A 26,304-nucleotide genomic window follows, 5' to 3' on the forward strand; every position below is an offset into this window, starting at 1 on the left:
CACGAGGACGCTGCCGCGGAGCGTCCTCCCTGTGGGGACACCGGGCTCACACACAAGGAGACGGTGACTCTGTGTGCACACAGGTGTGTGCGCATCCCCTGTGCTCGGATTTGTGTCTGCGAGCACACGTGGTACCGATTCACGTGTGCGCACATGCGTGTTCATGCCGTTCATGTGTGCACTGTATACACGGGCACGTGTTCTGTGTGTATGTGTGCACGTGTGTGTCCCGCAGGGTGACCCTGGCCCCTGCCCCCATCCTCCGCTGCTCCCCAGGGTGAGCTGCAAGAAAACCCCACAGCACCAGGCGACGCAGTGACCAAGGGTTCCAGCTTCTCCGGGCCCCTTCCACCCCTCGGGCCCCAGCTCTGCCTCAGTTTACCCCAACGCAGCCCAGTGCCCAGAACCATTCAGTAGCAATCACTCCCTGCCTGCTCCGGGTCCCAAGGTCCTCTGAGGAGCTCCGTGAAATAAAACAGCAGAGAGAAACAAGCCCTGTCTGGCAGTGTCAGAACTGCCTCGTGCCTCAGTCTCCCTCTCTGTACCAAGGGAGTGGGGTGGGAGGGCAGCACCACAGAGCAGTGAGCTCCTCGGGCCCATTCCCCTGGGGCCGGGGCTCACCCAGGGTACAGCTCAGGGACTGTGCAGGGCAGTGACTCCTCAGGACTTAGGACTAAACACAGCATCTGTGAATCGAGCTCTTAAAAAAATCCTCCTGCCTCAGCTTCCTGAGCACTGGAATTACAGGTATGTGCCACCACATGTGGCTAAGAAAATTTTTAAAAATATAAATATTGGTGCAGGGTCTTACTAAGTTGGTGAATTGCCCAGGCTGGGCTTGAACTTGAGACCACCCTGTCTCAGCCTCCCAGAGTGCTGGGATGACAGGTGTGTGTCACTCACCAGCTCCATCAATCCTTTTCAGAACATGAATTGCATCCTGGAAAGGTGACTTGCCGAGCCCAAGACCACCCAGCTAGAACGTGGACACAGGGACAGATGGCGGGGGTCCCCCTCTGGCTGAGGCTGGCAGCTGACCAGGCACTGAGGCTCCCAGCATGGCCGCCCCCTGAAATTGTCCCCGCCTGCTGTGTGCCATGACCCAGAAGCGGCCCCAGCTGTAAATCAGGAGGCTGCCCATGGGCATAGAGGCCCCGCCACCAAGGCTGCCCGCAGCCGCTCGAGGACAGCTCGCAGGCCCCTGGAGGCCGTTGCCATGGTGATGCACCAGCCACCCTTGTCCTGGGCACTGCGTGGGCTGGGGCTGAGCGCCAGTCTGTTCCTCCTCGCCCTCCCCTGCCCGCCTCCTCCTCAGGGTCACGGTGGGGTCCTGGGAGCTCCCCGCTTCTCCCAGCTCACCCAGCTGAAAGTCAAATGCTCCACAGGAAAGGTTTCCTGGCCGAGGCACGCCAGGGCCATGCCCAGGACCGAGGGCTCTGGTATAGCCAACACGGGGCCTCACCCTGCCTGGGGGGCACACACCAGCCACCCCCATGGGCCCTACAGCTGCCCCAAGGGTGACAGCAGGAGCCACAGAGCAAGTGACAGCCAGTGGGCTCAGCGCTGCCCTGCAGAGCCTCACAGCCTGCTCGTGACCTCGAGGACAAACACCCCGCTGTCCCCTGGAGCCCCCGGAGCCGCGGCCATGCTCACGGGCACAGGTTCAGGACAGGAAGCCAGAGCACTCAAGGATGACTGCGCAGGATTTTCACTGCTGCTCACGGCCTGGCACAGGTCCTGGGGGAGGATGCTGACTCTGGCAGGGACCCAGGAGCACACAGGGCCCTGGGCACCTGGAGGAGGCTGGATTAGCCAGGCTGCCTTAAGGAGCAAGTAAGGAAAAAACCCTAATCCCAACAGCTTTTGCAATGAACATCTGCGGTTCACCGTGGTGAGCAGTCCTAAGGTGGGGGAGCTCCAGGCTGTCTGACTCAGCAGCTCACAGTGGCCTTTAAACACAGCTCTTTTCCTTTCTCTTTCCTGCCACTCTCAGGATTGGGATTCCCCTAGAGGTCCCAAGATGGCTGCAACAGATCCGGTCATCACATCCAGCAGGACCAGGAATGATCATGTCCTTTTTGATTCTCTTTTAAGAGGGGGTAAACACCCTCCTCATGCCTCACTGGCTGGAACTGGGTCACCTGAATAGCCAGGTAGCAGACTCTGGCTCACTAGCCAGACATGGTCCCAAACCTGGTTTTGTAAACAGATTTTTTGGAAGCTGGTTTTACCTCTCATCCCACAGGGAACACGACAGTCCCCAGAGAGGGGACAGCAAGCAGGGAGGAAGACCTGTCTCCAAGGACACACTGACACGGGTGCATACACCTTGTGCTTAGAGCACCCTCTCCTGGCCAAGGGAATGAGGGAGTAAATTCCCAAATCAGATCCCTTCCAGGATGGGCCAAGGCCAATGGCGTTTGGCCCTGGGCTGGTCTTGACCTCTTTCTACAGCCTCCCCAGCGTTGTCAGGCCCAGCCACCTGGGCTCCAGAGCATGCAGTGGCCTCAGGGCCTTTGCACTGCTTCCAGGGTTTCTACATGGGGACACTTCTCCGGCCGCAGGAAGGGGCCTCTTTGTTGAGATGCCTCTGTTCCCAAGCTGCCAGGGGCAGGGCAGGAGCTGTGGACCAGCGGTCTGGTGCTACCTGTGCTGGCTCCTGATTCCAGGGGCTCCTGAAGGGGTCTTAAAGCTCCCCACACCTTCACTGTTTAGTCTTCCACCTTGTTAGCAATGCCTGCTGGTACGGGATTCCCAGGCCGCTGGTGGTGGCGGGAGAGGTCCCAACAGGCACCTCCAGCACGGGCGGCAGATGACGGGGCCACACGAGCTGGACCTTCAAGGCCACGTGCTGGGGAGAGCAGCGGCCTCCGCCCGGCTGTCACTGTTACCATTCATTCCCATCTGACACAAAGAATGAGGCCCAGGGAGGACCAGAGCAAAAGTGCCTCAGGCTCCGCGCGGTGACTCTGGTCACAGTGGCCGGGGAATCCCCACCACACCCACCTCCGGGCAGAGCCGCGCCTGGCTTCACTGTGGCTTCTGCAGCTGTGTCTGTGTATAGCCGTAAGAGGTCACATGAGGCCAGGTCACTGCGGTGTCCCCAGCCTCGGGCCACAGCACAGAGCTGCCCTGAGCCTTGCAGGGCCAGCTCTGGGGTTGGCCAGGCCCCCAGCTCTCCCAGGTGACCTGGAGTGAGTTGCCCCCAAACTAAGACAGTGCGGCCAGTGTCACTTTCCAGCCTGGGGTGGGGGGGCGGGAGTCATGGCCAACACAGTTAGCAACTATTTAGGAAGCGGAGGCAGGAGGAGCACAGTTCAAGTCCAGCCTGGGCTACTTAGCAAGATACTATCTCAAAAGAAAACAGAAAATTTTAAGTGCACTCAATGGTAGAGCACACACACAGCCTGTGTGAGGCCCTCGGCTGCATCCCCGGTAAACACATGCACAGGTGAACACCCAGACACACACACATGCACACACATCACACAGACAACAAAAGGCCAATCTGGACTCTCTGGGGCTGTGAATAACCGCAGAGCGGAAGTAAATGGTGAAATCACGTCAGGCTTTGTCTGCCAAGTGTCGTGGGTGCTGGGAAGTAGAGAGGGGCCCCAGACTGAGGGCTTCCCCCAGCTCTGGAGGTGTCCTAGAGGCCAGCGCAGCAGATGCAAAGGCCCAGGGGCAGGAAGGTGTCTGACAGACAGCCAGAGCCAGAGCTTGAGGCAGAAAGACCAAAGCACACAGCCGGTTAATTTGGCACAAAGCCACGGTGGCTTCACAGCATGGGAGGCAGCACAGGTACTGCCCCTCTTGGCCAGTCTGGCCTCTGCCATCTTCCTTCCACAAAGCCATACCCAGCCCCAGAACTGGGTCCTGATTGGCCCAGTATGGCCACACCCCTCACAGAGACTGGCCCAGTCCTGATCATGTGACATGACCCAGCCAACCACTGGTGAGCTCCTTCTCCAAGGAGAGGGTCCCAGGACAAGTGCCCCTGCCCTTGGCCGCTTCTGATGAGGGTGCCAGGGGCTGAGGGTCTGACCTGTTGGCCTCTAGCCAACGTGAGCTGCTCCAGCCATGACTCTTGATCAGACCGGGCCCTATCAGCACCTCTTCCTAGAAGCCTGCCTGGTCATCCCTGGCCGCCCTGTGACCTCCACCTGTCCCCGCTGACCACTCCCACAGTGCCGCCGCGCCTGGGACTGCTCCCCACCTGCAACACACTCCATGAGGGCCCAGGTATCCCTGTCTGCTCCTTTCCAGATTTCACAGTGAATCCGCTGCCTGGTGAGTGCAGGACGAGGCCACGGGGCTAACACGCGGCCCTGAGCCGCCGGAGATGCGTCCCGGACCTTGCGAGTCCCACAGAGCCCTGGACAGACAGCCCTGTCTGCTCTGCTCCTCTCTGTCCCCTCCGTCCCGGGCTCACTCTCAGCCCTGATCCCACCCTCCTGCCTACGGGGTGGCATCAGGCCCAGGACAGGCACTCGGGGATGGAGGCCCGCAGTGACTGCCCCTCTGTGCCATCCACAGTGGCTCAGACCTTGGGGGTGGCCCAGCCGGTCCCTGCCACCGCCTCAGGAGTGGGGGTGCTTAGCAGGTGCAGCGATGATTCGGCACAATGCCCCTGGCACAGGGGACCCCATGATGCTCAAGCAGCTTCCTCCCCCAATGCTGGGGACTAAACCCAGGGCCTTCACTCTGCCCTACGTCCTCATCCCCTTTATATTGTGAGACAGGGTCTTGCAAAGTGAAGTTGCCCAGGTTGGACTTTAAGATCCTCCTGCCTCAGCCTCCCAGAGTGCTGGGATGACAGGCATAGCCCACCGCGCCCGGCTCACCCTGCCTCTTCATCTCTGCCCCAGCTGCCAGGTGGCTCCCTCCTCGCCTGGTGCTGGAGGAAGAGCAAGAACGCGGCCCCATCACGTAGGGAGCAGACACTGAGTGCCACCTCTCCCACACTTTGTCACGCACTGCTCTGTCACTCCGACGCTTCCCAGCGCCAGTCCCTCTTCCTCCCCACTGAACTTTCTATTTGGGGAAGAACACATTTCCCAGGCCTCCAGATGTGCGCAGGGAGTGGCTCCTCTCCAACACACTGGTGTCTGCCCGCCTGAGGGAGGAGGGACAGGAATTCCTGTGTGCAAGAATGAGGACTGCGACTCAGGCCAGTTCTGAGCGGTTTGTGTAAACTCACCCAGCAAACTGCTAGCGAGACCCTGAGGAACAGGCATTATTTATCTTCTTTCCATGTTACAGTCAGGTTACAGGGGCACAGAGAGGGAGGTCACGCAGCCTCACAAGCCAGTTCTGCAGATTTAACTAGGATTTGCACTGAGCTGCATCTATGACAAAACCCAAATAGCGCTGGTTTGCCCAAATAAGAGGTTTCTGTCTCCTTCTTAATGAGACATCTGGAGATGGCCTGTCCAAGGCTCAGTGGGCAGCCCCACTGTGACGTGAAAACTCAGGCTTTTTCGATGCATTTTTTCACAGTCACTTATGGACACAAAGTGACTACACCACCTCCAGCATTGCATCTGTGTTCCAGCCAGGAAGAGCGGGAAGAGCACAGCCCCACCCCCACCGCTGACACCCGCTAATGTTCTGTCCTGAGTAGAATTAGGGTTTTATTAGGAGAGACAGAGGGGAACATTGGATGTTAGAACCACAACCATGGATGTGTAGACCACACAGTAAACCTAAGATTTCACAGGAATTGTGCGGTAGACCAGAGGGTCTCATGTTCCACGAGGTGGGGCCAAGTCCCCTGACTGGGAAAACGGAGGAGCTGGGCCCCGGGGTGTGCAGGTGGGTAAGGCTGTGGGCCTGCGTAAGAAGTGGCGGATTGGCCAGGTGGTGGTGCTCACCTGTCATCCCGGCACTCTGGGAGGCTGAGGCAGGAGGATTAAAAGTTCAAATCCTGGCCGGGCTACTTTGCAAGACCCTACCTCAATATACAAAATAGAAAAGGGCTGGGGATGCTGGATGGGGTGGTGCGCACCTGTACTCAGGAGGCTGAGGCAAGAGGATCGTCATGAGTTCAAGGCCAGCCAGAGCTCCATAGTGAGTTCAAGGCCGGCCTGAACTATATAGGGAGACCCTGTTTTGCGGAGAGGGCTGGGGATGTGGCTCAGTGTGAAGGCCCTGGGCACAGTCCCCAGTACTGCAAATAACAATTTTTTAAAAAGAAAAATATGTGAGTTGACTTAAAAGGCATAAGCAAGGGCCAGGGATTTAGCTCAGTGGTTCCACCGCCTGCCTCACAAGTGCAAGGACCCGAGTTCGATCTCTGGAGTATAAATAAATAAATAAATAATAAAATGAAAAGCATAAGAACAGGACGGCCCCTGGTCATCGGAACCCCACAGAGGGCTCTTCAGCAAGCACACGGCCCCTCCACCCACCCTGTCCCTCCAGGTAGCAGCAGAGGGAGCGAAGGGGGCGCAGGGAAGGCGCGGGGTGAGACACCAGCCTCTCCTGCCTCCGCCAGACGCCAGGCCTGGGCAAAATGGGACACAGCCTGGGACAGAGAAGCCGTGGCCCCCAGGGTCTGGGAGCAGCAGGCCTGGCCGTGACAACTGGGTTGCAGTTTGCTGCGCATTCACTCATTCCCCTATTCCGGCCCTGCACCAGGCACTGCGCCGAGGGCTGGGCTGGGGGGACGCCAGGGCTGGGTGGCAGGGACAGCAAGGCCTGCTCGTGTCACTCATGAGTCATTTGACTGCCTGGGAAAGTGGAAACCTGGAGCTAGGACCCAGGAATCATGGCAGTGCCAAATCGTGAGGAGATCTGGCTTGGGGATTGGTACAAATGGACTCGCAGGCCCAGGGACCTGGCCTGTAACGCCCAGCCACCTCCTGACCGAGCGTGAGCTTCTCCACTGCCACCTGCCCTGCTGGGCCCTGGCCGCCTCACCTCCCTGAGGTGTCCGTCCCTGAGCTGAGGGCTGTGACGGCGCAGCGCCGCCTCGGAGTCCTCCCCTGAGTCCCAGCGGCTCCTGAAGCACCGCTCTTGACAAGATCAATAAAGCTCAGGCCGTGGGCACAGGGACAGGCAGTAGCGACCCGGCCCTCTGGGGACAGGCGGGGTCAGTGACGGTGGGGACAGCTGGCCGGGAGAAGCCAAAGCAGGACACGCAGGTGAGCATCTGCGTTCTGCCCCCCCCCCGAGATCCCGGCCCCTGGCGTGGACCGAGCAGAGCTTCCTGCCAGTGTCCCGGGCTGAGAGCCCGCTCTCTCACCAGGACCAGGCTCAGCTCTAGCCCGGAGGCAGCAAGAAGGTCAGGACAGAAACACTTTTGTTCAGGCAACGCCCACAGGACCAAGAACGAACCTTGCTGGGCAGGAACGGGGCGGCTTCAGTACTTTCCCCAAGGGGTCCAGCCACAGCCAGGTCCGCTGGAGCCTGAGTTCCACGCTGTCTTAGTCACCTTCCCGCCGCCGGTACCCAACACCAACACCGCACACTTACAGCAGAGGTTACTCAGGCTCAGGCGGCAGCGCACAGTCCACCGCAGGGAGGCCAGGCAGAGGGGCCTGGCGGAGCAGCACGGCTCACAGCGAGGGGAGCAGGAAGCGGAGAGGGCCCCGCCCAAGGCCCCGCCCACGACCGCCCCTCCGGACAGGGCCCGCCCACCGTGTCTGCCCCTTATCCCCAGGCCCCGCCCCGTGGCCTCCTCCTAGCCCAGCTTCTCCGAGCCTGCGGAGCCCAGTCCCCTGCTGGAGGTCCCGCTGCTGAGCTCGAGGCTCCTGGGGGACATCTTGGGGGGCGCTCTTGGGTGCAAAACATAGCTCACCACCGCGAGCTATGCACGCGGAGCTGGGCACACGCTCGGACCGGACACGGGCCCTGCCGACAGCAGGGTCAGGACGAGATCACCTAGATTCAGGTGGCCCTAGAGGCGGGGGCGACGGGCGTGGAGGAAGAGGACCCGCTGGAGACGGGCGCCTCCTGTCGACGGGCGTGGAGGAAGAGGACCCGCTGGAGACGGGCGCCTCCTGAGCTGCGGTGGTGGAGCCGCCAGCGCCCTCTCCGCACGGCACGACAGTGTGTGTGCAGATGAGGCCCCGCGTCACGCTCCTGGGCCTCCGGGTGAGCCTTTTGCTGCCTTCCGAGGCCTCTCCCCCACCTACCACCCTGCTTGGCACCTCCCCTCCTGGCTTTGCTCTCCCCTCCCCAAGGCTGCAGTGACACCTGCAGTGACACGTGGCCTCAGCACCGGCCTCTACGTCAGTTTCCTTGCTGGAAGCTGCCCTCCCCCCACTCCCTCCTGGGATGGCCGCATGACCTGGCAGGCCAATCCGGATATCTCATCACCCTGGGCTCTTGGGATTGGCTCCCAGTTGGGACACGTGACTCAGACTGAGCCAATAACTGTCAGGCTCGGGGTTTTTGCTGAAACATCCTATAAACAAGTCTTGCCTGAAGCTGGTCTCTGGGGGATACTCAGTTTCATGAATCAGCAAATGTGTTGGCCACTTCTCCTGCCCCTGGGACAAAATGCCTGACACACAGAACAAAATGGCTTATTTGGCTTACAGTTTTAGAGATTTCTGTCTTCCATTGGTCACCCGGGTGTCCCCCTCTCCTCCTCCTGCCACTGGCCTGACCCAGCCCATCTGCCCCACCTCTCTGCAATGCCCAGGGAGCCTTCAGCCCGTGGCACGGGTGTCTGGCCTAGGGACTAGTCCATGCGTGTGGGAAGAGGGACCATGCTGTGTGTCCACCCCCTGCAGGGGACACGATGGTCCCTGGGACTAGTGCTGCTGGGGACATCTGTGTGTGGCTTCTCTGCTGGGCCTGCAGTAGGTGACTCGGTTTCCTCTCCCAAGGAATTCTGGGACTGTGCACAGCAGCTGCCGCCCCTTCCCTCGCACCCGGTGCCTGTTCTGCAGGGGCCTCTCTGACCGGCAGGCTGTCCACAGTTAGTGTCCAAAAATACACGCTTGCGGGCTGAGGTGGCACACGCCTGTGATTCCAGCACTTCGGAGGCCGAGGCAGGAGGATCACAAGTTCATGGTCAGCCAGGCCCACATAGTGAGTTCAAGACCAGCCTAGGCTACATGGTGAGACTCTGTCTAGAAAAAAGTAAAATGAACAAACAAACAAAGGCACACCCCAGGAGGAGCTATCTGAAGAGGGACAAGACAATCCAGGTTCTCCCAGCCCAGAGCAGCCCCAGGAAGAAGCACTATTAATACGTTCAACCCTAATCAAATCTGGGTAATTTCACTAGAAACCTCTCAATAATTTCATCAGCATTAAAGAATTACAATAATGACAAATTAAACCAACAGGCATGAATTCAGTTGCTTGAGAGGAAAATGTAGCTTCATTCAGAAACGGATGTTACAGTTTATTAACCAATCTAAATTAATTTGATTTTGAGCCACTGTTAAATATACATTAGGATGTATCTCCTGCTGGGATAGCTGCCTGCTGGGGAAACAGCAAGGAGAGAAGATGGGGCAGCAAGGCTGACAGAAGCTAGGTGCCTGCCCAGGTATTGGTTCATTTCGAGGTTCCAGGCTGGGTGTTTGAGGGTGGAGGGAGACAAGGAAATGAAACCAGTAGGATTTGTAATCACAAACTCCATCCGAGCAGGCATAAGCCCGTAGCTTTAAATCTGGGTAACAGAGCAGGTAGAGTATATGCAGCTTCAGGAACAGCTGGATCCAGATGCTCAAGGCAGACAGGAATGGGCCCTTTCTCTGCTCCTCAGTCTGCCTTCTTTGGTATGGGCTCCTTCCTGCTGGAGACCAGACAACCACTAGAGCCATCTGCTTTCCTTCTGCTGGCTTGGCTGCCTCCTCCAAAGAGCCCTCTCCTCCCAGCACTGTTCCCAGCTCAGGCCCTGACTGCCCTTGTGCCAGAAAAGAGGGGAACATCAGGCCCTCTGAGCTGGGGCTATACGTATACAACAGGAGCTAGTGGCTGCCAGAAACTGCACCCAGGGGTGCCAGGGCCTGAGTCCTGGCCCCAAAGCTGCTTCTGCCTCTTTGTACACTTGTGCAGTGTACAACATACACGCTGTGCATGGCAGGACTGCAGCAAGAGGCAGGCCAGGAAGACTCCACTCACCATGCAGGGCTGTGTCTTCCTGCAGGCGCGACTCCAGGACACTGCGTGGGGTTTCCTCCCTGCACAGTCCCCACCCTGTGCCAACCCCAGTTGTCTCACTCACTTGCTGTGTGCCCTTGGCCCAGCCCCTGCCTCTCTCTGAGCCTGGAAACCAAGTGGAGAAGCAGAAGCCATCCCCATCAGGGGCTTCCAGCCCCACAGTCAGCCGGCTTGGGATGGACTGCAGGGAGTCTCACTAAGTTGCTAAACTGCCTGGTCTGGGCTCCAACATGCCATCTTCCTGCCTCAGCCTCCCAGAGGTAAAAGGGAAATGTTGGCACAGATGCCCCAAAGAGGACAGTGTGTGACCACTGAGTCGTCAGAGGCGGAGATGCAAGGACCAGTCCCCAAGCCAAGGACCGGAGGAGGATGGTGGCCACCCCTATACCCAGAGAGGCCAGGAATGGGGAGCTGCACCTGCGGTCGCAGGACCTCAGGAGAGGGTAACTCCTGCCGCTGGAAGCCACCTCACCTCCGGACCTGTGTCTCAGCAGCTCAAGGACCTGAGTCCACCAGGCACAGACCATTGTTTCCTCACTTTACAAATGGGAAACAGGCCCAGAGAGGGTGAGCAGCTCGTCTAAGGTTGCACAGTGCTCATTTTGTCTTCTCTCTGCCACGGTTCCCACGAATGTCAGCTCAGCCGGCACTGTGCCCAGCAGCCCAATCCCAGCCCATCGCCCCAGCTCGTTGGGGCTGCCTCATGGTCTGCTCTCAAGGGCACTCTGGTTTGCATGGGTGCCCTGGTCCTCACGCTGCTGGCTGGACATGCAAACTGCTGTGCAGACGGGTAGGAGCCCACACGCAGCCTGGGCGCCCCCCCACCCACTGCGGGTCACAGGACCACTGCGCCCTGGGGCTGTCAATCATCCGGCTCCCACTGAGGACGGCCAATGGGAGCCACTTGGCAGTTGGGGTGGAGCAGCCAGGAAGGGTCCTGCACCCAGCCTCCCAGAGTGCCAGGAGGACTGGCGTCAGCCATTGTACCCAGCAGCGCATCTGCAATGAACACTGCTCCATGCTGTGGAACAACAGGGTGAGGGGGCTTCCAGAGACAAGGGTGGCCCCACTGGTGTCATAGGGCCCCCTTGTAACTGAGGTCACAGCAGGTGCAAAGGCCCTGGGGCAAGAGGCAAGGAGGCTGGGAAGCTAAAGAGGCCAGACCTAGAGGCTGGTGTGGGGTACATGTGCCACATGGGAGCACCCAGCCTATCACCAAAGCCGCCAGCTCCATCCATAGCCACCAGAGACTTCGGGCGCTCAGGGCAGGGAAGCGGCCAAGACCTGGAACAGAGCCCCAGCTCCTCCCAGGTAGAAAAGATAACGGCAAAATCAGACATCCTGGGTGTCTGCTTGGTGTCGCCCGAGGGTGCTGCCACCCACGGTGGCTCTTGGAGGAAACAAAGGCGGGGACAGATGACGGGCACTTCCATGTGGGCACAGGGCCCGCACCACCCCACGAGGAGAGCACCCCGCCCAGGTTCCCTCGGCGTCTACCCGGGTGTGGGGCCTCGGGTGCAGCCAGGGCTGCCTGCTATTTCCTGTCCCGTCCCAGGCTGCACCAGGCCTACTGGAGCCCTGACCCTGGGCTGTGCTCCAGGCGCTGTGGCTGTGAGCAGGTGGCCCAGGTCCCTGCCCACTGGAGCGGACACCCAAGGGGACACACAGCGTGGATACGTCTGGCACAGATGAGTGTCAGGGCCGAGAGAAACAGAGCCGGCAGGGCACGGGCGCCCGAGGCACAGTTGGGAATGGGGTGGGGAGGCTTTGCTGAGCAGCCACACGGCTGAGAGAGGCTGGAGGACACTGGGCGTGGTGGTGCACGCCTGTGATCCCAGCACTCTGGAGGCTGAGGCGGGAGGATTGCCAGGAGTTCAAGGCCAGCCTGGGCTACATAGCCAGATCCTGTCTCAAGCGAACAACAATAAAACAGAGGCGGCAGTGAGTGGTGTCAGCAGTGGGGAGTCCTGCTGTGCTTGGGGACTCGGACATGGAGCAGGAGACAGAAGAGCAGCCCGGATGGCCCAGCCTCAGCCCAGGACAGAAGATGAATCCCCTCACTGAGCAGCGCCATGGGCAGGGCGGGGCTGTGAGTGCCCGGCACCCAAGGGCCCCGTCTGCCTGCTGCCTTCCCACCCTGAGTGACATCGCAGCTGGAAGGGGTGGGTGCTGAGGGCAGAGCACTCCGGGAGGCCCGGGGCTCCATCGTCTCGGCCTCCACAGGCCCTGCTCACGCGCGTGTACACGGCTGGGACACACGGTCCCTGGTGGCTCCCGCCATCCCTGCCTCTGCATCTCACACTCTGTCCTCTGCAGACTTCAGGGGACCAGGCCACACTGTTGCCCTGCCCGACGTTTGGCGGCTTCCCGTCCTCCAGTCCGCACGTGTCTGCAATAACCAAAGCGCCAGGCTCGGAGCGCTCTCCTATACACACACAGCTGCCTTCATCTTTTTTTGTTCAGGTTTTGAGACAGGGTCTCACTATGTAGTTGAGACTGACCTGGAGCTCACCATGTAGCCCAGACTGGTCTCGAACTCACAGCGATCCTCCTGCCTCAGCCTCCCAAGTGCTGGGATTAGAGGCATGCGCCACTGTGCCCGGCAACAGCCGCCTTCATCTTCACCAGACATGAGGAGGTGGGGAAACTGAGGCACGGCTGGCCTCGGCAGACCCAGGGTGATAACAATCCCAGTTCAAGCTGGCTGAAGCACAAAGAGTATTTGCTAACTCATGTCACTGAAAAGCCCAGTAGGGGAACAAGCTTCAGGAACAGCTTGATTCAGGAGCTCAACATGGCACCATCAGGACTTAGTGTCTTCATTTCTCCTAGGTTGGCTTTATTCTCAGGAAGATGGACTGGCAGCCCAGACCCACATCCCATCCGCTTGCCAGCACCAGCAAAGAGAGGCTCTGTCCTTCAGGTGGTTCCCACACTTCAGTGAGCTCTGCCTGGAACCCATGACTGCTCAGGGAGTACCAGGATCTGATTGGCCAGCCTTGGTCATGTGCCCCTGGGAGTGGGTGGGCGGGGCCGCCCAGCCCAGCCCGGCCCCACATGGCCACAGATACTCAGTGGGATTAGAAGAACCTTTGCCAACAATGGCAGGGAGGACAGACAGCACCCTCAGGACTCACAGCCCTGCAGACTATCTGCTACAGTTTAGGTTCCTTTCCTCATCTCCCTGCTGCCCGATTCACAGTTGAGCACGAAGCCCCTGGAGGAAAAGCCCTGGGCAGTCACTGCCCCAGAAGACTGGGGCGGGGGCAGATGTGTTTCCAGCACACAGTAGGTGCTTCACAGGTGTTTGACGAATCTGGGAGGATCCTGGGGGCCTGCGGGAACTTTCAGATCATTCACAGGAGCTCCATCGGGGAGGGGAGGGAGCACTCAGGAAAGAATGGTGGTGAAGTGAATGGACGGATGAAGTCTCCCTGGAGCCAGGCCCACTTCGCTGAGCTACATCCGGCTTCCTGTCTTTAATTTTTTTTTTTTGGTACTGGGGATTGAATTCGGGCCCTTGTGCTTGCGAGGCAGGTGCCGGAGCCACTGAGTTAAACCTCCAGCCCCCTGTCTTTAAATTTTGAGGCAGGGTTGCTGAGTTGCCCAGGCTGGGCTTGAACTTGGGATCCTCCTGCCTCAGCCTCCCAGAGAGGCCTCCCAGAGTGCAGGGACTACAAGCATGCGTCACTGTGCCTGACTGGCCCAAGGCCCTTGACAAAGAGCACGTCAGGGTTGCTTGGAGAGCGGAACCCACGGGGGAGGGACAGGCTGGCTGCGGCAGCTGGGGAGGAAGCCAGGTCGGCCAGAGCCCGCTGTGCCAGGGACGCCGCGCCCCAGGCCTCTCCGGCCCAACCTTGCCATTGCACAATAGGCCTCCACTGTGAGCGGGCACTGGGTTCTGGCTCGTCCCTCCCCCGCGGGTGGCAGCAGCGAGAAACACAGTCTGTTTTCTATCTGTCACGGCTGTGGGAGCTGCCCTGCCAGCCCTCCGCACTCTGCAGAGCCTCCGGGACGCTCCTTGGCCCGGTGGAGCAGGATTACCGCCGCCACCACCCTGGCTGAGCCAGGAAGAAGATGGTGCAGGAGCCCAAAGCCCTTGGCAGCCCCTGGTGGGAAGATGGGGCCACGGGGCCAGCCAAGGGAGGAACCACACCTGGCTTTGGGCCCCGGATGTGTGCCCTGGGGTCCCTCCCTCAGACACTCAGTTTCCTCGTCTCCAAGATGAGGGGACAGTGACACAGGAGAGGCCACGTGTGGTCGGAGCCCTTGTGCTCCCCAGTGCGAGGCTGTCACCATCTGTCCTCACAGGGCTGGGACCTCCTGGCTGGGGCTCAGGGAGCGGCAGGCTGGGTGTCCCCGTCCCAGACAGGTGGAGACACTGGGCCCTGTGCAAGAGCCGTAGGAAGCCGGCAGCAGGAAGGGAGGACAGGAAGCACAGGGTTTGGGCTGACGGCCACTGTGTAGACAGGTGACAGATGGGCCAGGGATGGGCCCCTCAGCACTGGGACAGTGGGCGTGGGGCTTCCTGGAGGAGGCGGCCAGATGGCCCCTGCCTCTGCTGGAAGCGTCGGGCAGGGCAGTGCTGTCCCCTCGCGGGGCCTTGGGACCTCCTCTTTTGCGGACTTGAAGAAAAGAACAGCCCAAGTCACCAGAATTTTAACAGACAGGGTGGCAAGTCTGGAAGAAAGCAGGACGCCGGAACCCAGCTTGTGTGGGCGAAGAGCCAAGGCCTAAGAGGTGCACCGGGCACTGGTGGAGCCCTCCTTCCTGCCCCGCGCCCCTGCCGTGAGCAGACCCGGTCGTGGCAGTTCGTTCACCTCAGGCGCATACAGCAGTACAGTCCCCTTGGTGGGGCTCCCCTGGCCCATGGGGACCCGCCCTGTCTCTACTGTTAGGGTTATTTACTCATCTCCTTTTGTTCTTTTGAACCCAGGGCCTTTGCACTGAGCTGTCGTCATTGCCCTTTCATAAAATCTTTTTATTTTGAGACAGGGTCCCACTAAGTCACTAACTTGCACAGGTGGGACTCCAACTTGTGATCCTCCTGCCTCAGCCTCCCAGAGTGCCGGGATTGCAGGTGATCCACAGCCCCGAGTTCTGCGCCTGCTTCCTGCTTCCTTTGGCACAGTCTGCCTGCACATGTCAAGGCAGGGCCCCTGTGACACGGCGGGTCCCAGTAGGGCCCGAGAATCTGCACCTGGACAAGTTCCCAGGGGCTGAGGCTGTGGCTGCCTCAGGACCACACTTTGGGAACCACAGCCCTAAAGAACATGGTGCTGGGTTGGCGTTGGCTTCAGCTTCACCAATGGACACCCACTCCTCGAGTTTCAAGATTTTTAAATCCCGCACCAGTGGCTGCCAAGCAGCGTGGCTTTGCTTCCTTGAGACAGGACGACCTGCCCACCCATCAGCGGTCAGAGAGAAACAAAGCTGTCTCCACATGGGGACTTGTGTGCCTGTGGTCACAGTAGCCTTATGATTGCCAAGAAGAGGGAACGGCTCAAATGTCTGTCCCCTGATGAGAAATGCATCACTCGCTGGAGTAGTATGCAGCCAGAAAAAGGAGCAGTCCTGAAAAATGTCACCAGATGATGAACTTTAAAACCTGGTGCTGGGCCAGGATGTAGCTCAGTGGCTCTGTGCCTGCCTGACAAGGATGTAGCTCAGTGAAGGAAGCCAGCTATGAAAGGCCAGCTCTACTATGACTGCAGGCTGAGGCAGGCAGGAGCCAGACACCCACAGGGAGTGGCCTGGAGTCACTCACCAGGCTGCCCAGATGGCCAGGGTAGGAGGTGACAGTGACCACTGGGTAAAAAGCAAGGCCACTGCTTCTGGGATGCCCCCAGGTAAGAGCCTCCAGGAGGCTTCCCAGAACTTTCTAGAATGTTCTCGGGAATGGGCCTGCAGAACTTTCTAGAAGGGCTTACGTCCTCCATCACAGCCATCCAGCTCCTTGGGCCCCCAGGACCCTCTTTCCTCCTCAGGCCCTCCTTCCTGCATCCTGGCCTTGCTGGGTGCCGTGGTGCTAACCGGCCCTCTCTGGGCCGTCTCCCCTCTGGCCAAGGGCCCTGTGAAAATGGTTTCTTCTTTCTAACCCCTCTGCTGTCTGAGAGCTGCTTCCAAAGCACCCTCACACAGGACAGGGAGGATGTCTCAGTCTCAGCGCCAGGTCCCCTGCACGCCGGGTGGGACCAGACCGCAAGGTCTCAGGATCCCCAGTCGCTGGCTCCCCAGGTGGGGACCACACGGCCCCTTCCAGGCAACAGTCCCAAGGGGCAGGGTCCCCGCCTGCGCTGGGCCCTTTGCTTAGGGCGCCCCAGGCCGAGCCAGGCCCGGTTCTCTGCAGAGGGGATGCTGGCCACTGCCATGCTGCGGGAGGCTCTGCCTGTCCCTGTCCCCCGCGTGCTGCCACCCACCGGGAAGGCCTGTCCAGGGCTGACGCAACCGCAAGCCGGGCCGCTTGGTGGCGAGAACGCCTGTGTCCCCGCGCAGACACCTTGTGGGGACCCCGAGTCAGAGACCAGCTTCTGCGGCCTCGTCCAGCCCAGGGACCCAGGCAGACACACCAGGCCACCGTGGGGACCCTCAGCCGTGCTCCCCAAGTCCAAGCCTGAAGGGGAGGACAGCAGACAGTGCCGGGGTGATGCGGCGTGAGCTGCCCTGAGTGAGAAGCGGGCAGGGGACGGAGCAGGCAGGGTCAGGATCCAGGTCCTGGGGGGCCCCGCTGCCCCGGCCCCACTTGCGGCTTTGCTGCCAACGTGTCAGGGGCAGGACTGCTTGTCTTCCGGCACAGCAGGAGCCCGCACAGGCCTGTGACTGCTTGGGCCCGTGAGTGAAAGTGGTGTCAGCTCCAACTCTCTGGGAGGTTGAGGCGGGAGGATCACGAGTGCAAGCCCAGCCCGAGCAACCGAGAGGGAGCCTCTCTCAAAATAAAAAACAAGAGCGCTGGGGTATAGTTCAGTGGCCTAGCAAGCTGGAAACCTCCATCCCCTACACAGCAAAACACAAAGCAAAACCAAGGTGCACAGTCTGCCCACACCAGCGATGCCCCAGACAGGGGGACAGAAAAAGCCAGCACAGAGTGGGCTAGCGCCGGTGGAGGTCCGGGCAGTGGCCACTGCGGCTCTCCTGTCCTCTTGCTGTTGACCAGGCTGAGCACAGCTTATCCCAAGGCCACCCAGCCGCGTGGTCCCAGCCCTGGTCACCGGATGCTGACAAACGGTCCACCGCCACTCACTGCCCTGCCCATCGCACAGCCCCGAGCAGTGCGGGCTGGGGATAAATCACAGGTGGGAGGCACGGGGGGCGGCCCATGGACGCCCCAGGACGCTGGGGCTGCCCAGGTCTCAGGTCTTCACTCCGCCCTGCACTGCCCCTTTACATCCAGCAGCTCCTTCCCCTCCTCAGAAGAGCTGCCCCTCACCCCTTCCGTCTCCACGTCCACTTGGCTGCCAGGCTCCCGTCTAGATGCGGAGATCCTTAACGGTGGCGGTTCACAGACAGCGGCTTCTCACTGGGCTGTCTCTGCCTTCCAGGGCAATCACAGGGATGGAGGAGGTGCTCTGTAAAATGTGCTGAAAGGAGCCAGGGATTTAGCTCAGCAGTTCGGTGGCCTGCCTTGCAAGCACAAGGACCCGAGTTCAATCCCTGATACCAAAAAAAACAAAAAACAAAACCAAACAAAAAAAACGTGCTGAAAGAATGAATTGGCAGGCTGGATTCTTGTCTTGATTCTCTCCCTTAAAGTGGTCTCTTCACTGCTCAGGGTCCTGATTGTCTTGCCTACAGAAGGGGGTTGTGGACAGCACTCACCATTACCTGATTGCATCAGTCAGCTGTTGCCACCCATGTGCTGGGTAACAAATGATAATCACAAATCACAGGGATGGAGGAGGTGCTCTGTAAAATGTGCTGAAAGGAGCCAGGGATTTAGCTCAGCAGTTCGGTGGCCTGCCTTGCAAGCACAAGGACCCGAGTTCAATCCCTGATACCAAAAAAAACAAAAAACAAAACCAAACAAAAAAAACGTGCTGAAAGAATGAATTGGCAGGCTGGATTCTTGTCTTGATTCTCTCCCTTAAAGTGGTCTCTTCACTGCTCAGGGTCCTGATTGTCTTGCCTACAGAAGGGGGTTGTGGACAGCACTCACCATTACCTGATTGCATCAGTCAGCTGTTGCCACCCATGTGCTGGGTAACAAATGACCCCCACATTCTGTGGCTTAGAATAAAAATCTTTCATGATCATGTCCGGCTGTGCCTATGGCCCAGGCCATGCTGGGTGGTTGGCTCTGCTCCACCCTCTCCTCATCCTTGAGGGAGCCCAGGGGAATGGGGAGCATTCATCCATACCCCACAGGCACAGAGCAGTCCTGGATCTCCTGGGGGCCATGGCCAGGCTCTGCCCAGCATCACTCACAGTAATCCCAGCTATTTGGGAGGCTGAGGCAGGAGGATCACAGAAATGGTGGTAGGGTGAGGGATTGAAGGCTCCAGTCAAGGGTCTGGATCTCCCAGAGCAAACTTCGCATGCCTGTGTCCACTCCGAACACCACCACTACTGCCATCAGAACCACTGTCCCCACACAGCACTTAGTGGGCACCATGTGTGGTGGCAGAAACACGTTGGCACTCCCCAGGGCTGCTGCCTTTCACCCTCCTGAGGCCCCACAGAGCCAGGTCTGTCCCCTCCCTTGGTCTGAACGAGCCCCAGGACCAGCAGCAACTGTCAGGGACAGGTCACGCCACCCTGCCCCTCGGCCCTCTGGGGTCTGAGCTGAGCCACCTGCTGTGGGATGGGGGAGTGGGCGTGGGCCCAGGAGGCAGAAGAACCACCCGGCCCCACCCACTGGCCAAAAAGATGTGGCTGCCTTGGCCTCAGAGTGCGGGGCAACTTGTCACCCAGCACCGTCCGGCAGTGGTGATGGGCACACACTCCTGCACAGGCCTGTGTCCAAGCCCCTGTGGTCTCCATGTCCCATGGTGCACGTGTACACACAAGTGTGCTCACACACACACACACACACACAGGACCCACAGCCAGGGAGGAGAGGGGAGGAAGTGGGGGGCCTGGGGAGGCTCTCAGCAGAAGCTGGGACACGCAGCCTGCAGAGAGGTGGACGGGCCAGTGTGGCCACGAGATCTCGGGCCCGGCCACGGCTGCTGGGGGCTGCCAGGTGTCCCCACTTCAGAACAGGTGGTTCTGGGCGACACTTCTGTCACCAACCCAGCTCCCGGGGATGCGCCGTGGCTCTGTCCCAGCCACCCATGCCAGCGCCCACCCGACGGGAGCAGGGCCATCGCAGGCCAGCGGGGGGCTGCACAGGGCCACCTGGCCACTGCCCGCCACCACCGGGACAGGTGCACGCAGACACAGCATGTCCCCACTGCGCAAACATCTCGTCTTCCCGCCAACATTTGTTTGTGAGAAATGCTGTGACTTTGGCCTGACATTTTGGAGGCAGCAGGAGGTTACAATGGCGCCTCAGCCTTGGAGGGGCCCTGTCCGATGCACGGAGGAGCGGTTTGGCCTGGTGCCTGCAGGTGAGGGGACGGACATGGCCTGGCACTGCCCACTTGCTGAGGACACCACACTTGGTGACAAAGCTGAGCAGAGGCAGACGCCCCGCCTGCAGGGCTGGAAGAAGAGGCCTCCGAGGTTCCCTGAGTGGGATTGGGGCCCGGCCCATGGGGCCGGGGGAGGCTTTTCGTCCCCGAGCAGGGCAGCATCTGTGTGACCGGACATGGGTCAGGGATGGGCCGGCGGCCACCATCACCCACTCCACGATGTCAGGAGACCTGTGCAACATGCACCACAGGTCCAGCTCTGGGTCAGAAGCCCTGTAGCCGGGTACAGACAGGGCCACACCCAAGGGCCCAGGGACCCTGCTTCCTCCCCGCAGCAGCCCCTCTGCCACTTCCAGGTGCCTCCGGATCTCCCAGACACTCTCATCTCCACGTGCCAGGGAGGGACGGATGTCTTGGAGCAGGGACTCAGCCAGGCCTACACAGCCCTACCTGTCACCACCCTGGGCAGCCAGGGGCCCACACAGTGCCACAGATCCTCAAAATACACCATGCTGGCTGTGATGGCACTGACCTGTGAGCCAGCACTCTGGGAGGCTGAGGCAGGAGGATCTCAAGTTTGATCCCAGCTTGGGCCATTTAATGACTTAATGAGACCCTGTCTCAAAATTTAAAAAGGGCTGGGGTTGTTGCTCAACATGAAGGCCTCGGGTTCAATCCCAGTATCATAAATTTTTAAAAAGAAGGGGCGGGGACAGAACCCACCACTGCTTTGGTGCTTGTGATGAGCCAAGGGCAGCGCTGTAACTGCTCCGTGCGGGGTTTAGCAACCCCTGCAGGGCTCCCAGGAGGTGCAGTGTATCAGTAAGCAGCCAGAACTATGCCATATAACAAACAGTCCCCAGGTCCCAGCAGTTTAAGATAAGGAAAAGTTCTCTCTGGCTCTGAGGTGAGGCCAGAGAGGTTAAGCACCTTGCTCAAGGTCACACAGTTATAAGTCTGGGTTTCAAACCTAGTTCTAGCTTACTGCTAGCCAGGAGCCTCTACCATCGTGTTAACAAACCTCCACCAGAGCCATTTACCCAGCCAGGGGGTGAGACAGACAGCAACCCAGGATGCTGCAGGCCGGCACACGGGGTTACATGGCTCGAATGCTGCTCGCGCTCTGCCCTGGACGTGTTCCGCTTGGAATTCAGAGACAATCAGTAAAACTCAGGAGATCTTATGTTTTCTTAAAACCATCTTCTCCCATGTATAAATCTTTAAACAGGAAGACCAGGCGACAGCAGTCTGTAGCTCCGCAGTCTATAGCTCCACCATGTGGCTGTGGGTGCCAAGGCCACACCAGGTCCAGACCGCTGAGCCACCCTGCCCTCAGCAATGACGCGCAGCCTTACTGTCATCACCTTAGTGTGCTTTCCTGACAGTCTGATGGGTAACGGGGCCCACGGGGTCCCCTTAAAAGTGGTAAGCCTGGCACAGCAAGGGACACCAACAACAGCGTGAAGAGACAAACCGGTGTGGGAAAACATTTTTACCAGCTTTTCCTCAGACAAAGAACATAGAATATATAAAGAACTTAAACAAAAGTCAGCCCCCCGCAATATAAAGATGGAATCCAAAAATGGGCATCTGAAATGAGCAGACATTTCTCAGACAGAGATGTAGAAACAGCAAATGAACATATGAAAAAATGTTCAACATCACTGGTCACTCAAGAGATGCAGATGAAAACAGCACTGAGATTCCCCCTCACCCCAGAAAGAATGGCTGCTGTCAAGAAATCAAGAACACATGCTGGCAGGGGTGTGGAGAGAACCCTTCTCCACTGTTGGTGGGAGTGCAGACTGGTGCAACCACTGTGGAAATCAGGGTGGAGATTCCTCAAACTAGTAAGATGAGAGGTCCCATCTGACCCAGCCATCCCTCTGCTGGGTATCTTTCCAAGAGAATTAAAAGTATCATACCACAGTGATATATGTGCACCCATGTTTATAGCGGCACAGTTTGTAATGGCTAAAACTTGGAAACAGCCCAAGTGCCCATCAACTGGAGACTGGATAAAGAAGATGTGGGTGTTTTTTTTTTTTTTAATACAATGGAATACTACTCAGCCTTAAAGAATAAGAAACTAGAGATTTTTATAGCTAAATGGATGGTACATTGAGGCCATATTCAAGTAAAATAAATAGGACTTAAATGTGCAAATACTGAATAGTTTCTCTGATATGAAAAACTTTTTTTTATCCTCAAGAGGATCAAAATGTGTAATAGAAAGTGGTGAGGAGAGGAGGGGGTGAAAAAAAGGGGAGGAGGGGGTGAAGGGAGGGCAGGGACAAGGGGAATAAATGAGAACCAAGATCTGTCGTGTAAAGGTACGAGATCCCAGTGATGAATGGAACTGTACTGTGTCCCTAAAGTGTAGCAATAAACTCAATAAAAGAAAAAATAAGAGTGCTGAGCTAAGCATGATGGTGCACACCTGTAACCCAAGCACTCAGAAGGCTGAGGTGGAGGATCACCACGAGTTCAAGCCCAGCCTGAGCTACAGAGCAAGACCTTGTTTCAAAAAAACAAAGACAGAAACAAACAAAACAAGATCTGAGCCGTGAAAGTGCCACTTTGGGAGGCAAAGAATGTGTCCTCACACAGCCCAGCTCTCCGGCCCAGCTTCTGGACCAGGCGTGCCTTCTTCCCCCCATGCCTTCAAACAGAGAAAACAAGCCCGTCTACACCGCCTGCAGGATTCTGCAAGCGCCTGAATCCGCATCCCCTAAGCCACGCAGGCCGGTCACGCAAAGGGCCGAATTTGGGACACAAGCAGGAGTGGTTTGGAGGGAAGCCCGGACGGAGTGGGGCGCATCGGCACCTGCTGGCAGCGCCTGGTATTGCAGCACAGCTCCTTGGAACCAGGCGAACCCCAAGTAAAAGAGGTCTCGGTCGGTTCCCAGAGGACTTCGGTCGAGTCTGAAATCACCGACTCACCCCAGGCCAACGTGCACCAAGTGTCCTTTACGATCCTCGAGGACACGGACACAGGACGCAGAGGGGCACACGGGACGCCCGGAGCCCACGGTGACAGCATTGGGAAGCCCCTTCCCAGTCGTGAGCCCTGGCCCTGGGATGCCTGGTCCTGTGCCTCCCTCCCCAGAGTCCTGGCCTCTGCCCACCCTGGGGCTCTGTTTTCAGTCGTGTTTGTGGTCTCCGGGCTTCTCCGCCCACTGCCACCTCTGGAAAAGTGTCGTGGCCGTGCAGCGGGAAGATGGAGGCAGAGGCAGGTCGGGGAGCAGCCTGCACCCCCGGGGCCTGTGACAGCCGAGGGGCCCCACGCTGGGGTCCCATACACCGGCCAGGGCGGCAGGGAGAAAGCCCAGTGCCGGTGCTGCCAGTGGCCACCGCGGGTTCAGCTCTGGACTCTGACCCTGATCGGCCATTACCGCTTCCCCCTGGGCCTCGTTTCCTCCTCTGAAAAGTGAGCCCGACAGCCTGTCCCCATCAGGGTAAAACTCCTGGCCCACGAGGCTGGCAGGCATCTGCCTCAGGAGGGGAGGGCCGGACGCGGGGCCCCAGGCCACCCCAGGGCGCTGGGAGTGGGCGGTGCCTCCTGGTCACAGTTTCCACGAGGTCCGTGTCCACCCGAGGCCCGGGGCCTGCGATACAGGTGCTGCAGCTCGGCCTTCAAGATGATCTCAGGCGTCCTGTCGGTCCTGGGGTTCGGCAACACCGACTGCACCCACTTCCGGCCGAGTCCTGTCCTGAGAATTCTACAAACCCCGGCCCTCACTATGCTTGTGTGTGTGTGTGTGCGCGCGTGTGCGTATGTAAATGGCTAGCTTCCAAAATGTAAATAGATCTTTGCAGCCCTGGTTCATAGGTTTTCATTTTTTATTTTAATACATCCAGAACCTCAAAAAGTAGCCGCTGTTCAGCCCCGCGTGACCAGAGGGGGAAGCGGCAAGGTCTTCACGGCTGCAGCCCATGAGGCGGGACCCACAGCGCCCCCTGGTGGCCGTGCCCCGCACCCGCGCCCCGCTCGCTCCGTTTAACCCTGGATCCTGAGCCTGGGGCAGGGGATCCTGGGGCCGCAGGAGAGCGCAGGCCAAGGGCGCGCCTCAGCCTCTCCCACATGCCGGCCTGGGGTGCAGAGGAGGAGGCACGTGGAGCGCTGTGCGCGCTAAGCAGGGACCGGGAGGGGTAGCCACTGCCCGGGCCTTGGCAGTCCCGTCCCTGCCCGGTCCATCGATGGCCCTGCTACATGGTCCTGGCCTGAGTGCCAGCCGGACCACCATCGCTGCCACTGTGGCTAACGAGGTCCCAGCACCCCTTCCCTCTCTGGTCCAGCAGCCTGAGGCTGGACGGGGTCGCCAGGGCCGAATCCCAGGGTCCACGCAGCCTATGGGTGTTAGATTAGGGGTCCCCCATGCTCCTCCGACCCGCAGAGAGCTAGGGCTCACATTCCTTTGAAGACTATTAAGGAGAAAGTGCCCAGACATACACATAAATACCGTTCCTAGGGCTGGGTGTGGTGGCACTGTGATACCAGTGCTCAGGAGGCTGAGGCAGGAGACTCCCTTCAAGTTGGAGACCAGCCTGAACTACATAGTGAGACTGTCTCAAAAATAACAAATAAACAAACTACCATTCCTAGAGTGACAGCGCCTGAGCCAAGCTGCTACCTCAGGGAATAACCGCTAAGTCGGAGGGGGGACCAGGCAGCCAGCCCCCAGCAACCTGCGTGCAAAGCCCCATCAGACATCGACGGGCTGACACCTGGTGACCGGACCAGGGACTCCTGCAGGGCCTGGCCACTACTTCTCTGCAGCTGCGACACCATCTGATCAAACGGATCCGGTGGGGACCCTGCCCTGCAGCGGGGACACGGGTGGCGGCCGAGAGAGCTCCCAGCGTCCCTCAAGCTGCCCGGGTCCCCGTCGGACTCAGGGACCCGGCCGTGGGTCTGCACAACGCACACCCCATGGGGCGCCGGGAAACAGGGGCCGCTGCCCGAGGTGTGAGGAAGCCACTCCGGGCAGCCCGTGCAGGGAGCTGGGGCTGCGGGGTCCCTGCATGGAGCGCACACCTCACACAGGCGCTCAGCCCAGCTGCTCACCTCTGAGTGCCGCTGGGACCCCAAGTCCCTGAGTCCGAACCCGGGGGCGGGGGAGGTGAGGCTTCTGAGGAAGAGGCCAAGGCCGAGGAGGCCAGGAGGGCGGGCTCTGACCCAACCACTCAGCTCCTTGTAGCGGACACCAGAGCTCCACACTGTCTCCCCATGCGGAAGACCTAGGACGCGCAGGCCCGGGGGTGGGGAGGGCAAACTGGTTGCGGCTTATGTCTCCCAGGCCGTGGGGTTTTATTGTAGCAGCACAAAGCCAAAGATGACACCCAGCCAAAGGATGACAGCACGCTGGGGATGTGGCCAGCACCTGCAGTCCTAGCTGCACAGAAGGCTGAGGCAGGAGGATCACTTGAGCCCTGGCGTTCAAGGCCAGCTTGGGCAATACCGCGAGAGCTGTCTCATGTAATCTAAGACCTCAATAATTACAAGAAATAATAAAAATGTTCACTGCACCTTTCATGGCTACTTAGGTTGCTGAGGAAACAATTTCACAATTACTAAAATGCACTAAACATCTAATATAAAACCTTCAGGTAAATCCCAGGGGCAGAAAGACACAGTTGAAGAGGGGAAGCGGAACATGGGCCATGGGAGCACATGGTGTGTAGTTTCTCACAACTGGTCTTTTTCAGCATATTCAGCAGGGTGAAATGGGGGCTGTTTGCCTTTGCAACTATGAGCTTCAGATGAAAAAAAAATTTTTTTAAACAATACTGGGGATTGAACCCATGGCACCAAGACACATCCCCAGCCCCTTTTCATTTTCTGAGACAAGGCCTTGTCCAGTTACTGAATTGCAGAGGATGCACGCAAACTTGCAACCCTCCTGCCTCAGCCTCCCGGAGTGCCGGTAGCACTGCTAAATGGCCCAGTCTGTTCTATTTCTCCCATCTTCCAGGGAGAGAAAAGGGCAACGCATCCACCCGGACCTGTGCCGATCTGAGGAGGGTGCCAGGGTCCGAGGGACCAGCACGGAGGCCACCGCGGGGATCCCACAGAGCGGGCAGACTCGGCTTCCACGAGGAGGACAGCAAACAGGCGCTGGGTTCTGTAAAAGGTTTATTGCTTCCGTAGTGAATTCGCCCTAAGATGATACAATTTATTCCTCCTCCGATAGAAAAAGGCCGCAGGCTGGTCGGGCGGGGTGGGCCGAGGGTCCCTGCCCAGGAGGCACCGTGGCCACCAAGCCACGCCCAGGCCTCCCGCTGGGCTACAAGATCCTAAATTCCATCCCCAATACCAGAAAGAGGCAGAGGTGGGGGAAGGAGCAAGAGAGAAACACAGAGAAAGTACCAAAGCTGTGCTCAGTGTACACTATTTTCACACTGAATGAAATAATTAGAAAACAAAACAATTATTCTTTAAGAAATGCCCCATTTCTTGATTAGGAATAAGAGTTAGGCCAAGTGAAAGACAATTAAATATCCTTGTTTCCATTTAAGAATCCTGTTTTCCTCAACATGATATGGACTTCTGTAAGTGTAAGAATAGCACTGAATTTTGCTCCCAAGCTCTACCACAGTAGTGTGGCTT

The 26,304-nt window shown here is 58.8% G+C and overlaps 1 protein-coding gene across 1 annotated transcript in view; it reads right to left on the reverse strand.

Annotated features, from left to right (window-relative positions):
• Window positions 1–2,647: 2,647 nt before the first annotated feature.
• The window catches only part of Scarb1 (scavenger receptor class B member 1), a 44,236-nt gene continuing 20,579 nt past the window's right edge, over window positions 2,648–26,304 (reverse strand). The window contains exons 14-15 of the mRNA XM_010604296.1: window positions 4,463–4,468; window positions 2,648–2,659 (exon numbers count right to left, since the gene is read on the reverse strand). The gene's annotated coding sequence lies outside the window, so the exon portion shown is untranslated. The remainder of the gene's footprint in view (window positions 2,660–4,462; window positions 4,469–26,304) is intronic.

This window comes from Fukomys damarensis, unplaced genomic scaffold, assembly GCF_012274545.1.
Source record: "Fukomys damarensis isolate Sample0158 unplaced genomic scaffold, DMR_v1.0_HiC HiC_scaffold_12, whole genome shotgun sequence".
Lineage (NCBI taxonomy): Eukaryota > Metazoa > Chordata > Mammalia > Rodentia > Bathyergidae > Fukomys > Fukomys damarensis.